The 16,448-nt window shown below is 39.6% G+C and overlaps 1 protein-coding gene across 2 annotated transcripts in view; it reads right to left on the reverse strand.

The window, feature by feature from the left end:
* Positions 1–16,448, reverse strand: part of FGD4 (FYVE, RhoGEF and PH domain containing 4) — a 211,972-nt gene that overhangs the window by 103,042 nt on the left and 92,482 nt on the right. Inside the window, exon 1 of one of the 2 annotated variants that reach the window (XM_028531948.2) lies at positions 13,633–14,190. The exons of the other annotated variant lie outside the window; for it this stretch is intronic. The gene's annotated coding sequence lies outside the window, so the exon portion shown is untranslated. Of the gene's footprint in view, positions 1–13,632; positions 14,191–16,448 lie in introns of those variants that run through there. 2 annotated transcript variants of the gene reach the window in all.

The following is a 16,448-nucleotide window of genomic DNA, read 5'->3' on the forward strand; positions in this document are numbered from 1 at the left end:
TGCTGTGGTTGGGGTCATCCCCACAATCAGCCAGCCTGATGGTTGACCCCACACATGGGCAGGCCAATAGCAACCAAGACTTGATTATAACAGGAGGGTTCACGTAACCCACACAAAGGAGGGGAGGAGGATTGGGAGACTGGGTGAATGAGGTAAAAGTATTTAAAAGACCTGGTTGGTAGTTACAACATGGTCATGGGGGTGTAAAGTACAGCATAGGAAATACAGTCAATAATATTGTAATAACTGTGTATGGGGCCAGGTGGGTACAGGAGGAAGTATACCAGAGGAAATACTTTGTAAAGTATGTGATTATCTAACCACTATACTACATACCAGATACTGATATAAAATACTATTGAATGTAAACTGCAATTGAAAAAAAATGAACAAAAAATAAAAATAAAATATAAAAAATGAAAACTCTTGAAAAGTTAAAAATGACCTAATTATTTCCCCCCCAAAATGTTCATTTGTGAATATAGAGGTTTACGGTGGTGTAATTAAAAGGCCCTTTCAAATAAATGTTCAGGTAATTTAGTTACTTAAGTAAAAGACTGTTTGTCAAAGGTATCAGTCCTGAAAGATAATCTGAAATCCATGCTAACCAACTCCCAGCTATTCCCCAAACGCCCTGTGCATTGGAGACTTGTGGGCCGTCGCCTCGCTCTCAGGCTTCTGCTCCCGGCAGAGCAGGTCATTTCTTTCCAAGTTCTGTTGAATAAGGAACTTAGAAAGTTCTGCCAAGCATCCACATGCTATTTTGTAACCACTTGCTTTTTCTCTATATTGAACTTAGTTTACTTTTTATTAAAGGCTATCTGTATTATTTTCAATAGTTTATACCAGTTCTAATGGAAATCATCTGAAAGAAAAATCTGCAACTTGTGCCCCTGATTTAAAATACATTAATCTATAATGTTTTAAAAAGGTGGTATGGGGCGGGGGACTAAGCTCTCTGCGCCACATTTTGTATCTAAATGGCATACCATTCATCACGTAATTGAAAACTTCCATGCACAAATGGCAAAGTTGGCTTTGCTATTTTACTATTATTTACTAATTATTTACTAATACACCCTTTGGTAATAACAGGACGATTATACCCAGTGAACGCCAATATTTCACTTGGCTCAGATAGAATGAGAAGCAGGAAAAATAACCGAAGTACTTCTGAGCAGAGCCAGGTGCCCTCAGACTGAGGCTCCAGCGCTGCTTTCTGAAAGGCACTCTCTCCATTTTCATGGAATGAAACTCATCTGACTCGTAACCTATTCCGCACTCTTTAGTCTTCTAATAACAACCTAATAAAATTAAGTAGCAATTTGGTATTAAAACTCCCTATTGGCTTAAAGAACACAGTTTAATTAAAAAAAAAAACAAACCCAACTGATGCATAATTTTCATTTTGCATGTCTGCAAGCCTCACTGCAGTGAGGCCTGGAAATTCTTGACTACATGCCAGGTAAACCCTGTCGCTTGGAGATTTTTGTACCCAACTATTTTTATACAGATCTTCAAAGCAAGCCTATTATTCCTGAATCTCTATTCTTAAATTTAAATGTAAATTTAATGTAAATTTTTATATTAATTCTTTAGTAAGATGTTCAGTTGAAGTCCTAACCATGTAGCACAGTTAAAGCACATAGTGACTCTCCAACTGGGGTTTTCTGGAGGGACGACGACACAGTCTTAAACTGCTGCCCATTCTGGGTTCTAATTCAACTCCATCGCTCCATGGCCACTTCGGAAGCCCATGGAAAGCTACGCATCCTTCTATGACATGTGACTAGGGATGGTTTGTATATTTTGGGTACCGGATGTAGAAGAAACCTTGTATTTCAAATGTTATCTGACTTTAATGATTCTCTTCTAATAGAGCATATGATCCCAGAAAATGAAATCACTCTTTCCTAACCTCAATGATGGAATTGATCCCCATGCCCTGATTTATAGGGTGCCTGACCTTATCTATACAGATATCCTGAACCATACCACTCATTTCATTTGTTTACATACACAGTTCAGGGGTAAACACAGTTTTAGTTGGAGATATTTCTTCTGTTTTGGCATTTTCCCCCATCGAGGTCCGCTTTTCTCTAGGTTTGGTGTACCTTTTATCTCATTTTGTTTTTATACTAATCCAGGGTACTTGACATTATGTAAATTCGAAGCAGAAACAACGTTGATGGATAAATATGATATCTGTTTCTTCTTTCATTAGGACCATTATTATTTTTAGAGAACTCCTCTGGATTCTACATGATGAATGTCAAGTAACCAGCCTACACTGGAAGAGCTATGTATTCCCTGTAAGTAAATCATATTCACACCATTAAGTAGTTAATTCAGAGATTTAAAATACAATTTTCATCTTGCTACCACCTAGATTTATAACTTTCCTACTCAAAACTCTTAAGTGAACCCATCCTTAGCTTTCATGATAGCTTCATTAGAGAGCATATACAGGGCACTTAACATTATGCTGGGCAAACGATGGATGTTCATCTCTCTTCTCTGCTCAGTCCCCTCCTATCAGTCACTCTGCTTCACCTGCCGCACCTCAGGGTCACTCTTTACAGATGCTTTCTCCAGCAATTTAGTGCCCTTCACCTGCCTCTCTTTCATCTATCCCCATCATGACAATGTCCACACATAGGCATCTAGTGTGAGGTTGCCATGTATTATGAGCAAATTACGACAGCAACATTTTAATGGGCACAGACTTTCAGTCAAGGAAGATCAAAGGGTTTCAGAGACAGATGGTGGTGATGGGGCTGGAACCAGGGGAGGTACTAATGTCACAGAACTGTAAATGTAAGGAATGGCTACAATGGCAAATTTCTTTACCACAATAAAAATTACTACAACTAGAACATTTTCTGCCATTGATTTATGCTGCCCAGCCAAGCTGCCTGGGTTGTGCCCCAATCTGCTTGCCCATGCTCATGAATTCCCTACCAGAAACCCTCAACTGCCTGTACTGCTCCTTTGCCTTCTCTTCCTTCAGTACCAACGCTGGACCACCGACTCACTCGGGGGCTGAACTCCTCCACTAGGCAGGCGATTCTGAAGCATCTATTTCCAGTACCAATCTCCCTTTTCAGCTTCATGTTCTCACTTCCATGTCTGGAAGCTATCTCCTTTAGTGAAGAAAGAAAGTTTCAACTTTATCTTGAAGAATAAGTGAGATTTCATTGAGCAGCTAACGGTGGAGGGAAAAAATCTTATTTCAGGTCTGCAGTGAGGAAATCTGAGGCAGATTTGCAAACTTCATTATGGTCGGCAGAAATGTCCCTCCCTCACCAGCTGGCGTCCTCAGTGGCTGCTTGCTGCTCTTGGAGTGAAGTCCAAACTCCACACAAGGCCTGAACGCCCTGTGCCCTGCTTACCTTTCCAGCCTCATCTCTTGCCACTGCGCTTTCAAAGTGTGTTCCCCAACTATGTTCCCTCTATCAATCACTGATTTTGAGAAGTCAAGAAAAATGTTTTCTTTTCATAAATTTCCACAGGAACCTAACTACTGTTTTTTTCCAACTTTGAAATAATCATGGAGCTTCCAGAAAAGGCTCCTCTGAGGCTTTAAGAAAATAAAGCTTAGGCTGTGCCCTTGCCAGGTCAGACAAAGGGTAAAGCACATCCAGTCTTGCTACTAACTTGAGAGAGAAGAGGAACTTTTCTCTCTCTCTCATCAGCTGCCTCATGCAGATTTCTTTTAATGCCTGCCTGCCTCCCCCCAGGACCCTAATGCACGCACAGCTTGCTGGAGTCCCAGCAGCTGCTTAGGCCTTTTGTGGGCCCAGATATTGTTAAAGGACAAACTCCAAATGTGGAAAGAAAAAGATACCCTAAATATAACCAACACCACCATCCTCTCTTTGCCAATCAGCCGCTGTACCTATTTCTTGCCTTTTGTCCCACAGATGATAACACACTTCATCATGTACTTTCCTTTTTTGAATCAATCTCAAAAGGATATTCCTGGAATAAAGAAAGTCCCGAAGAAAGAAATCTAGATCTAAGAGTGGATCCAGATTTCAGTAAACTTTTAGACAATTTTATCTCAGTTACTGCCTTTCTGGTAAGAGATAAGATTAAGAATAAAAAGAGAACTAGTTTTTTTAATCCCATTTCTATCCTGTAGGCCTTAACTGATAACCAGTACTTGATAAATTATAAGTTGGTTTGCTTGAAATTTTCTAATTATTATTCCAGCAATCTATATATTGTGAACTTTGCCAATAATCATGGAAGAAAACAGGCTTTCAATATTACACTAAGAATTACCAAATGCCCATATAGCCTTTTAAAACTTTAGGTTCTACACTAGTCACTAGCAGAAAGCAAGATGGATAATCTTATAGTAGTAAACAGCTCACTGTCCGTGGAGCTTGGTGGATCTTTATCCTCTACACAGGGTAGCAAAGGCTCATGTGTTTAGTATCCAGGCCAATCACACATATGGGTAAATTGAGAGTTACTTGTGGCAAACTGGAGAATGATTTTTTTAATTTAAATTTTAAAACTCAAAAGCATTGGGTGGGTCAAAGAAAACTAGGAATTTGAGATCCCTTCTAAATTGCTTTATCTGTTTATTTACAAAGAATTATTGAGCCCCTACTTGGGACTCAGTATAGTGTATATGGCACACTCCTAGGCACCTGGGAATTTTTTAGCAAGTCCTGACCATCTCCTACCTGTAGTCTCATTTTCCTTCAGCCACATTATCGTTTTCAGTCCCTAGGGCCTTAACAAACTACTACAACAACAAACTACTATTCTGACAATTTTCTATGACAAGAAGACAAACTTTAACAGAGACCAAGAGGTCCCAAATGCTGTAGAACCAACAGATACCTGAAGGCTAAGGCCAAGTGACCGTGAAGTCGGGAACACTCCACTCGGAGCCCCCAGGGTGTCCGGGCCCTTGAGGGCACAATGCACTCATCCAACTTAGTCTACAAGTGGTTCATCACAGAAGAAATTCCATGTACACAATGATCAGAAAACAGAAAAAGAAATCAAGGAAGATCTATATTATCAATGACGTACAGCAATATTTTTATGCCTATTCCAATTTTTTAAGGGAAATTAGCTTTACAGAAAATACTAAACTAAGTTTTAACCTTGAGATCAGCTTACTGTTGAAGGAGCTATGCCTCTTTCTAATGAATAGAGAGAATTAGTATTACTCAGACAAAAAGACAATACACACACACCAATAAAATGAAAGGTCCTTGGTTTCTGTGTAATTGAGATTTGGAGTGGCCATGATTTCCGCCATCCACACGCAGATGCAGACACTGCCAGTCTGAGGGAAAGAGAGTACGCCAGCCCTGCCTCAGGCTCCAGCGAGGCCAGGTGAACTGACTGGCCCCTTGGCTCTGGAAGATACCTTTTTATTGTTTCTAGGAATTTCTCTTTTCTCTGTTAGTGGGATTCTTTTGTTCATTGCAACAAAATACTAAAATAATTTTGGGTTGGCCAAAAAGTTTGTATTGTTTTTTCCATAAAAGGCATACTTTTCATTTTTACCAATAACTTTATTGATTTGGATATTTTGAGGATGTTGACTATCTCCCCCATGGTATAATGCTGCTTGTTCTCAATGTCTCAACTCGATCACTATCAACTTCAACTGGTCTACCCGACCATGGAGCATTGTCCAGTGAGAAATCTTCTGAAGGAAACTTCACAAACCACTTTTGACATGTTTGATCAATCACAACACCTTCTCCACACACTGCACAAGTCTTTTTTTGCATTCCAGCTGAGTTTTCACTTTTCTTGAGATAATAAAGCATGATATGCCAAAAATGCTGCTTATTTTCTGCCATCTTCAATAGTAAAATGGCTACACAAAAATTCAACAATTTTGATAGGGTTTTTAAAATGCACACTGATATGACAGCTGTCTCAATACAGTCTAACAAAATTGTTTCAAGTGAAGTTAAAGACAACTAAGTACTACTAGAACCATCTTAAGAAAAAAAAAAAAACTTCCTGGCTGGTATAGCTCAGTGGATTGAGCACGGGCTGCGAACCAAAGTGTTGCAGGTTCAATTCCCAGTCAGGGTACATGCCTGGGTTGCAGGCCATGATCCCCAGCAACCGCACATTGATGTTTCTCTCTCAATCTCTCTTTCTCCCTCCCTTGCCTTTCTAAAAAATAAATAAATAAATAAATAAATAAAATCTTTAAAAAATCAAAAACAAAAACGGAATTTTTGGCCAACCCAATACATATTGTCAAATTGTTTTCCAAAAAGTTGTATCAAGTTACATTGTCATCTGAAGCAAAGGATGCCAATCCAAAATATAAGCATTCAAGAGATTTTTGCCAATAATAAAGGGATATTGATGTTATTTATTGATTGCCAGTTATATAAAACTTTTCCCCCATGTATTAGTTAGTCATTTGTGTTCCTTCCTTTGTGAAATGTCATGTTCCTGCTCTTTGACAATTGCTAAGAGCGTCTCAAAGATAGTAACTCAACTCTCCCTCTTCATCTCTCTACTCCATTTTATCATTTCTCTACTTCTGCTACTACAATATTTAAGTTTCATATTATATTTTTGCCTAGGTTAAGGCAACGGTTTTCTAATTAAAGAAAACTGAGCATAATCGCTAAGAATAAAGGGCTGAAGCCAAAATGGATCAGGGTTTTTATTCCAGCTCAACATTTAATTATTAATGAACTTGAACATACTATGACTTGAATATCTCATAGCAAGAGCTTTATGTGTTCAGTAAAGATAAATTCCACTAATTCCAAATGTTTGTTAAAGATTAAATGAGATGATAAATGTACTTTGCATTGTCTGACACATAGAAGACACTAAAAGTTTATATGGCAATTATAGAGTTATACTAGAAATGCATTTAAACTTGCTCAAACTGAACTATAATATGCTTTGCAGACATAGAAAACAGCTGTAGAAGAGAGCTCACAAACGCAGGTGCAACAGTTTAAGTTGCTCAGGCAACTTGAGCCCAATGCTCATGTGCCCTGTAGTAGGAATGAAACAGAAATCATGAACCTGCTGCTGCTTTGTATTTCAGACAGCATGACACTTAAATGAAAACAAAGTGATTATTTCATCTCATGCCCAAGCACAGAAACAGCAGCCCCTTCCAACCCTGGGAGAAAACAGACCTTGGGTTGGACTTAATGAAAGAGTTGATTTCTAAAGCTATGCCTTTCTAAGGGATTTCTCGAGGACTTTTGTGACTATGCAAGTTTTACTTGATACTCTGATTTTAGAATCTTAATATCAAGAATAATCCCTGGCTGGTGTAGCTCAGTAGATTGAGTGCCAGCCTGTGAAACAAAAGGTCGCCGGTTTAATTCCCAGTCAGGGCACATGTCTGGGTTTCGGGACAGGTCCACAACGTTGATGGTAACGCTTCTCTCCCTCTCTTCCTCCCTCCATTTCCATCTCTCTAAAAGTAAATTAATTCATTAAAACTTTTTAAAAATTAAAAAAGGAATAAGATGATCTAGTTGTTGTGGTGGTGATGACAGAAGAAAAATTCTTCCTGCTGTGGATGAAATAGAAGATGAAGAAGATGAAGATGATAAAGAAGAATAATTTGGCCTACCTTGGATATTGTTCCCTCCAATGTTTGCATCATTTAAACTGACAGTTATCTTTTTAGACCACAAAATTGAAGATCTATTCCTTGAATATTTAAAACTGTTCAAAGATTCTTCATTCTTTACAGGATACAGTAAAAACATCTATGCAACCCAAAAGCTCAAATCCTGCCCTACCTTACCTCAAATTCTGCACCCAGACACTAGCACTTCCCAGGCCCACCACACCTCCCTGCTTTTACTGCCTCAGACTAGAATTCTCAGCCCATCTCACCTGCCCAGTCAATTACCTGCTCCTCTGTCCTCTGCACCCTCCTCCACTGTGACAACAATCACAGGAATGCGACTGATAGGTCAACAGATTGTTACCTGAGTGCAACGAGCACAGGCCACATCATGTTCTTCATCTAGAATGTCTCAAGGGCAGATGGTCATAAAAGTCCTTTAGGAGGTGACGAATATGCTTATGATATAGATTGTGGGGATGGCTTTGCCAGTGTATACTTATGTTCAAAAACTCAAATTGTATGCATTAAATATGTACAGCTTTTTGCATGTGAGTCATACCTCAATGATTTTTTTAAAATTTTGTTGAATAGATTAATGTGGGGGGTGAATGAATGAATGTGAATGAGGAGAGAGTAAATGGGAGAGATCAGAGAAAAATTTTGTCCTATAGAGAGAAGGTAAATAATAGTAGGCTTTACTATTTACTATTATTTACTATTATTTTACTGGCTAGGCTTTCACTGCCAACAGTAGCAAAGAGTTTAACGTTCACTAGATTATTACTGATGCCTCTTACAGAACATCACAATGATCACCATCATCTTTAGCACTAAATGGGTTTGGGAATATCACCTCCTTTAATATCAGTAACAGTTGGGGAAACAGGTGTCGAGAGATTAAGTCTTGTAACTTGCATAGACTCTCCAGGTAGCCAGTACATGCGGTGGGACTAACTCTAGGTCTGCTTGTGCTCTTAACCACTGTACTGAAATGCCTTCCCCATGCTAGCCCATTAAACTCCAATTTTGAAAAAGAGCATACATTCAGTATTAAGTCCTGAAAGAAAGGGCAACATGTGATATGGTTTTGCAGCATTAATTGAACTTGAACAATCCTGTTGACAGGCTTTCCTCACTGTCCACTAGAGTGAAGGAGGTAACAACACACTCCTACTCCAGGATTCTTAGCACGTGTGTCTCAGTTTATATGAGACCTCCCAGAAAAGCATTTTGTGATGACTCACTCTATAGTTTGCTGCCCCCAAATCCCTCTTACATCATGTTTTGTCTTCACGCCTGAAACTACACAGTTCCCTCGTTTGTATATTATGTCTCTGTCCTTTATTAAGTTTCACCAAAGACCTTGCCCATTGTGTGCTGTGCCTTATCCTCTGACACTGGTCACACAGCCCAGCAAAGAGTAAAATGTTCAATAAATATTGGATGAATGAATGCAAGGTTAACACTGATAATAGTAACAACCAAAGGAGAAATGTCTCCATAGCTGGTAGGGTGGTCCAAGGTGCTCCCGAATTGGAGCAGATCCGTGGGGTGAGGGGAACAGAGGAAATGGAGTCCGGGTAAGCAAGCACAGGTTGTATGTTCATTTAACACTGTCCACGGAAGAGGGTGCATTAACCCACAAGAGGGATGTACTATGCAGGTGACAGATGTGCCCTAGAGTGGAACTATATTCCTTCTTCAGGCTGTCTTTCCTTAGCACCCCACCGCCCCACCTGCTCTGGGCTCCACAAGCACCAAGCAATATTCTCATCATCATTTTACTTCTCCTACAGATAGGGATGTAAGAGAGAGAACATGAAAACAAACACAAACATCTAGTTGGTTTGGCAGTTAAGTTTTTAAAGTATAGGCATTTATAATGAGAAACGGATCTGTTTTTCTTATGACCCTGGTTATTGAGAGAATCCTCTTTCTTAGCTGCTCTCCCTTGAGACAAACTGAAAATCATATCTGCCAGCCTTCAGGGTGACACCCCAATGTTCTGCTCCTTCGAAGAGTAACAACGTAGGAAGTCAGTTGACCTTACCCCATATCTTTACATTCAACATGCAACACTCCACATTAACTGTTCCTGCAATTCAAGTTTTGTGACCCTGGACAAGTTCCTTAATCTTTATGGGCCTCAGATTTTTCTCTGTAAAACGAGTTAAAAATGAGATGATCCTTACAGATCTTCAAATTATGTGAAAATAAACATCCAGAAATATATAATGGGGATCTAAAAAATCCAAGAGATTCAATCTGTTTGCCTTATGGGAACATATCTTGTCACACGATTTCATTAACATGAGTTCAGGACCGGGAAACTGGTAAAAAAAATTTAAAGAACACAGGATTTAAGCAGACAAGAAGGAAGAAAGGAAGGAAACACTGTTTATAGGGGAAGTCAGTAACTCGAAACATTTGTTACCACAGAACAATTAGCCCCATGGGAGTGGGGGTTATTTGCAAAATATGGAACTTTTCTCAGAATAGGGTACTGCTAAACACCCTCATACAAGCCCATCAAGCCATTCCTGGGCTTAAACCAAGTGAGAAAGAAGTACATACGTTACACCAATTTGTTCCAAAGATCTGCTGCTGCCTACATGGACCCATTCACTGCCAACTTATAGAAAGTCTGCCTTTTCAACTTACAGGGAGGCATGGGAGCAATTATAAAAATAGAAGAGGATGTATCTCAGAAGAAACAGCCGCTGACAGTCAAATATATGGCTACTCCTATAGAGAGGAATCCTGTATATAGTTTTTGGGTGAGTACATCATCCACATGCACACTTTGTAGACTTCACATCCTGTAGTCCTATAATTAACACAGCAAGGCAAAATTTTACTAATGCACAAAATCAACTCATTCTAAGCATTTTTCTTGGAACCATGGCAATATGGAATGGTGGGAGAGGGCAATTTTCAGTATATCTACTTTTAAAAGTCATGTAGAATGACAGCATCAACCCCACAGACATGTGGATGTAGCGGCACCAGCAACGACAGCATCCTCAGCGTCTCCTTCCCTTCAAATCCCTGAAAAGCCTGTCTCTGAGACCTAGGGTGACATCCACAGCTCCGCACCTCATGAGGGCGACGATGCAGGAAGTCAGTTGACCTTACCCCATATCTTTGCATTCAACATGCAATACCCAACGTTAGCTGTTTCTGCAATTCAAGTTTTGTGAACCTGGACAACATGCTTAATCATTATGGGCCTCGGATTCTTCTCTGCAAAATGAGGGAGTTAAAAATGAGATGATTCTAACAGTGCAGACAGCTCATGGGCCAAATGAACCACAGTGACCAAATATGCTTAAGTTCAAAAAAATGGATTATAAATTTGCATCCCAAAAGCAAACAGAAAGGCTCAATTTAGAGGTTAGGCAGAATGTGGCAATAAAACACACAGGAAGAAAAATGTAAGATTTAACAGCTGGTCATTAGCTCTGTGGTCCGCTTGTTCAATTCTAAGTCAGGTCAGGCAGCATTCCAGCATCATGTGTCAAGGAAGAGGCAGAAACTGACTATTTGCACTGAACTGGTGGTGGGTCAATTTGCTGTCTACTCACACTGTTATGAATTTGAATCACTCCAGGCACTTAATTCAGAGTTTCTGATTTGTCATCTATGTAACACTCTTATAAGAAATAGCTCTGAATAAGGGTAGCTTTACATATTTACAAACACAAATATAAACTTGTCATTTAGTAAAATCTTAAAGTTGTACTGAAGGGCGGAAAAGCATCAAGCCATCAAAGAGTTTGAAAAGCTGGGAGAAATCTCGGAACTCACTGAAACCTAGCACCTTTCCCCACTGTGACAGACTAGCATGGTGAGAATCAGAAAGCAGCTCGTCCTCAGCAGACCCGAGAACTCATATTCTAAACTTGTTACCATGAGGCTGTAGACACACGGTGGTGGGTCTTACCACTGACAGTGTTTGTGGATGGAAGCGAACACCTCAGCACAAGCAGTGAGAAACAGCAGCTCGGAAAGCCACATCCCTTCTGGTGAGCAGCATCACATGGCCGCGCACTCCTCACCTCCAGGAACACAGGCTGGGGTCACAGGTGTTCCAGGGGCTGCCCCTGCTGCTCACGCCTCTTCACTGATTCGAGAAAGTGTAACCCTAAGTTTGTTGTCAGTGGCTCCGGACCAACGTCTTTTCAACATATCTCAAACATCTTATGGCATTAGTATTTTATTATTCAGAAAACGTGAAGAGTATATGAAGCAATATGCTTAAAAGTGAAAATAAATGAGCTCCTGTCAATATCCATAAAACACTGGAGTAAACTGACAAACACCCACTTAAAAATACACGATCAAACTTTAACCCTGTAACAATAAAACTAGTAAGGAAATTCACAAACACTAGAGAACTTGAGAAGAGTACACATTTACCAGCCTAACTCAACTGTTTAAGCAACTGCAACCCAGCACACAAATGCTCACACACCTCACACCCATTCACTCACGGGCTTTTGCACATTTGCTTTTTTTTAAAATATTATGTATCTCATTTCCCTCCAAAACTTATATTGCTTATGAATGATTGACATTTATGGGTGATGATTTCATCCCAATAATACAAGTTTAGCTTCAAATTTTTTTACAGATGCTGCTCAGGAAATTTTCAGTCAGACAGAATGTCTGTCATTGAAAAATATGCTTTTTAGAACTAGCATATACCCAATTTAATTTTGCATATTAAAAAAAACTTAAAATAGTAATAATGATAATACTGTATATAGGCCAGTAAGCCCCCCAAATAAGAATTTTACAGTCAACTACAATGAATACCAAGAACCCACATGGACAGTTCTAAAAACCTGTTCTTGAAGTAAGAACATGAGTCCTTGACCAATACCAGGTTATCTAATTTAATAATACCATTTAAAAAAGAAAAACAAGTGGAGTCTGTTCACAATGCCCTCTTCTAGCTCTCTGAGCAGCCGCTGACACGAATGTCCAAGATGACAGCTGAGCAGCACAATTAGGACTCACGCTGCACGAGCGAAGCCTGTCCTTGCAGCCCTTCCTACAGCAAATAAAAATGGCAGACCGCTAGACTCTCGGAGCCCTGGCACTCTGGTCTGCATGACAGGAAAACTTACACAAAAGAAGTATCCAGAGTATAGACAGCACTCTTTTTGTTTTTTACTCTTATATTTTAGGACACTGTTTTGAGGAAGGGGACACAATGCTGCCTTACAAAGGACATAGAAGTCCCTTGTTCAAGCTACCAACCTCTTAACCACACAGAAAAATGTCAGTCATCCATTTGTTAGCTCCAAAATCTCCTTCTGCTGCTTACAATATGCATCACACATTTTAAGGGGCTGTTGAAACAGGAAAACAAAGGAAGCCCTTGAAACAGAAGCAGATCTTCCTAGCTTTGCCCCTTCCTTTATGAGTGAGCCTGCCTGCCTGCCTGCCTCCTGGCCCACCGCCTTTACAGCCCTGTCACATTGTTTCCACATGCTCAGAGGCCCTTGAAACTTGTGCAAAAGCATTGCAAAATACAACTGCATAAACATCGCATTTCAAAACATGGCCTAGGGATGGTAGGTCAGTCATATGGGCCACAGTAATCATTCATTAAAAATCATAACCTACAAATGTCCCTGACCTGACCTGAGACATTTTCTTATTTGAAGAACAGACATTGAACACGTGGCCATGGGCGTATTTCAGAAAGAATTATCAGTATAATTCACTCTGAGAAACCATGAAAAATGACTGTCTTTTTGCCACTTTCAGAGGACATACAACATTTTCACGGGCACAAAAAAATTGTAAAAGATTAAAAAGAATAATTCTTTCATCTTTCCAACATTAACATGTACTTGTACAGGCATATGAGCTGCTTAAAATCAATAAAACAGAAGTGTATAACACTAGAGGTTTCTTCCAGAACAGCTGATAGCTCCCTTTCCTCGAACCACATGGAGATAATGCCCCACACCAAATATAGTACACTCCGGATACACAGTGCCACGGTTACTCACCTTATAAAAGCTGGATTTATTCCTCTTGGTTAGAAGTCACAAATGGTAGAAGCAAACTCCCTTCACTTGTTCTTCCAGCGAGCCAGATCTAGCCTCCCATTAACCCAGTCCATTGCAGATAATTCCTCGCGGCACGTGCTCCCCTGCCTCCCCCACTTCACAGCCCAGCAAGGATAATCACATTCCGGCGGGGAGTGAACAGATGGTGGATTCCATGGTAACCAGCCCTCCTAAGGCGATTGGTAGAAGTGTGTGACTACCGCTTATTGGGTAACAATCGCTGTCTTTGTGCTCCAGCCTTGCAAATACTAAAGAAAGGAACATATAGCCCCACTCACATGCGCAGGGCTTGCCTAGCAGGTGTTTGGCTATTTAAGCAAGGCGATGCAGGCCAATTAAAAGCTTTCAAGTGAATCAATCTATCATTGGTGGCACAAAGTGCTAGCGTTTCAGAGGGTGTCTGCTGCTACTTCAGGGACAAAAGTCACAAGAAGCTTAACTTGACAAACAGAAAAAACAGAACTTGAAAGTTAACTTGAATATTTATCGCAAAGCATTATAGAAATTTATGGTGCATCAGCAAGTCATTTTCTGTCTTGCAGTTCACAGCAGAAGTGAAACAGGTTTGTATTTAGAAAGATTTCTCAAACAAAAATAATTTTCAAATTTGCAGAATTGTAGTATCTTAGTTTGAAAATAAAAGTTTTCAAAAGCAACTGTTTTATAAATCATATAATAATTCTTTTAAAATACTTGTAGTATAAATTCATTTTTACTGTGCTGGTAACTGGCGAAATAGGCTATTCAATTTTAAATTTTCCTTAGAGCTTTATCCAATTATAGGATTGAAATCTCTTGGTTATGTACTCTCTGGTGGGCTTAATTTTTTTTCTGTATCCATGAAAGTTAAATACTGATTCAGCAGGAAAAGAGCTTTGCTCCAACGGTAATGGTCCAGCAATCCGAATAAGTCCATGGAAGAACAAAATGGCTGGAAACCAAATACACCACACCAAAACCATTAGGGACGCTCACAAATCTAACACAGATAAGCTCTAGGCACTCAAAAAAAAATCCGTCGAAAGTGAATTTTTAAAAGGGCAAGGAAAAGAATAATTAGGACAAGCCTAAAGCAAAAACAAAACAAAAGCGGGAAGCTGTGATTAGACTTTTAGGTATTAATTGCCTCCTTACTTTTACCCATCTTGCATCTACCATTTCCTTTCTCAGCATGCATGGAAATGAGACTCAAATATTGAAAGGAAAAAGACAAAATTATTATTTTCAGGTGATATGAGTCTATTAGCAAAAAAACAAAACAAAGAAATCAAGTAGTATATTATTTATAGTGCCAGAAGTTTGGTAATTAGCCAAATATATCAATGTATAGTAATTTCTTTATAAGAGCAAAACCTATGAAAATACCAGTGAAAAAAGGGATTACTAACAGTGCTAACAAAAAGTATATAACACTTGGACATTATATGATCAAGAAGTGTGTGTGATACATGTGGGGAGAAAGAATGAACCCTTATTAGGAGAAAAAAGGGAAAACTACGTGGGGAAACATAATGTGATACTGGACACAAAGACCCATTTTAAAGATGCCAAGTCTTCTCAAAAGACTTCTAGTTTTCTAGTAAATATACACATATATTTCATATATATGGGCAAAAGCAGTTTTACAGTTATGAGTACCCAAAAGACAGTTTATTATTGTATTATTTTCTATATAAACAGTAAACCAACTTTTGCCCCATTGTGTAAAAAATTTTTTACAAAGTAACTCTGAAGTTTATTTGGACTAAAAAAAAAAAAAACCCTCAAAGAAAGCCCTGGCTGGTGTAGCTCAGTGGGTTGAGTGCAGGCCTGCGAACCAAAAGGTTGCCAGTTTGATTCCCAGTTAGGGCACAGGCCTGGGTTGTGGGCCAGGTCCCCAGTAGAAGGTGTGAGAGGCAACCACACATTGATGTTTCTCTCCCTCTTTTTCTCCCTCCCTTCCCCTCTCTGGAAAAATAAATAAATTAAATAAATAAATAAATAAATAGCCCAAACAGAATTCTATATAAGGGGAGTAATGGTTAAAATAACTAACCAAATTTTAAAAACATGTTATAAATGCCACAAATGTTTGACACATCCCAAATTTATAACTCCATTACAAACTAGACTCCTACATCTACCTACCTATTGAACATCTCTACCTGGCTGTTTAATACATATCTCAAACACAGCATATTCCAAAACTCAGCTCCTGATTTTCTCCCCAAACCTGTTCTTCCTATATCCCTTCTTCTTTTTGGAAATGGCAACTCCACCCTTCCAGTCACTCAAAACACCTAGGAGCCCATCCTCGACTCCTCTCCTTCTCAGTCACCTCACACGCAACCCGGCAGCTCGAGTTGTGCGTGCTTCCTCCACACCGGGCACTCCTTCCCACCTCCACCACTCCCACCTGGTCTAGACCACACCATCCCTCACCTGGATTCCTTAGTAACTTCTTAATTGAACTCTCTGCTTCCACCTTGCCCCCTACAAGCTCTAAACCTAAGCAGATGATGCCATTTCTCTTTTCAAAGCCAACTTTCCCGAAATAATTTTAGAACTGTATAATTGCAACTACTCCTTAACTGTTAAGGAGTTGAAATTACACTCGACTGTTTGAAGGCAACCATGAGGCTGATGAGGCCCCCAGTGAAAATGAGTTTGATAACCCCGTTCTATACCCTCTCCCGCCTTCCCTAAGCTCTCCAGGCAGAGTCAGGCATTTTGTTCTCTCCTTTTCACTTTCTCAGTAACTTGGACAGTGATGTCAT

The sequence above is a fragment of the Phyllostomus discolor genome, chromosome 2 (genome assembly GCF_004126475.2).
Source record: "Phyllostomus discolor isolate MPI-MPIP mPhyDis1 chromosome 2, mPhyDis1.pri.v3, whole genome shotgun sequence".
Taxonomy (NCBI): domain Eukaryota; kingdom Metazoa; phylum Chordata; class Mammalia; order Chiroptera; family Phyllostomidae; genus Phyllostomus; species Phyllostomus discolor.